This window comes from Pelophylax lessonae, assembly GCF_965119305.1.
Source record: "Pelophylax lessonae genome assembly, chromosome: 4".
Classification (NCBI taxonomy): Eukaryota; Metazoa; Chordata; class Amphibia; order Anura; family Ranidae; genus Pelophylax; species Pelophylax lessonae.
Window position 1 is genome coordinate 344,569,694 of NC_138771.1, and position 767 is coordinate 344,570,460.

Below are 767 nucleotides of genomic sequence, written 5' to 3' on the forward strand. Positions count from 1 at the left end.
AGATTGCACAACCAGATTGTATAGGGCATGTCAGCCTAAGGCTGGCCATACATTCTACAATTTTCTTGTCCAATATATCTTTCCATGCAATATGAGGTCAAATCTAAAGATTTTCAATTGATATGCAATCAGGCAGGTCCTGGCACTACATAGTGGAAGGTAAATCTAAAGGAATCATTAAAGTTGTGGTCTGGAAAACTGTTTACAGTCATATGCCTCCAATAATATTCTTATTTTTTTACTGGATTTTACAAGGATGCAATGTGTACATGTGGCTTAAAAAAAATGCTATCATGTGTATTGATTAGACAACTATTGGTATGTTATGTGTCTCCCATTAATATTATTTTTAATATTATTATTTTGCTGGATTTTATTAGGATGGGATGTGTACATGTGGCTTAATAAATCTACAGTCATGTGTATTGATTATTCAACTATTGGTATGTTATGTGTCTCCCCTTAATATTATTGTTATTATTATTTTTAATATTATTATTTTACTGGATTTTACTAGGATGGGATGTGTACATGTGGCTTAATAAATCTACAATCATGTGTATTGATTATACACCTATTGGTATGTTATGTGTCTCTCATCAATGTTATTATTATTATTTTTAATATTATTATTTTGCTGGATTTTACTAGGATGGGATGTGTACATGTGGCTTAATAAATCTACAATCATGTGTATTGATTATACACCTATTGGTATGTTATGTGCCTCTCATCAATATTATTATTATTATTTTTTACTAGATTTT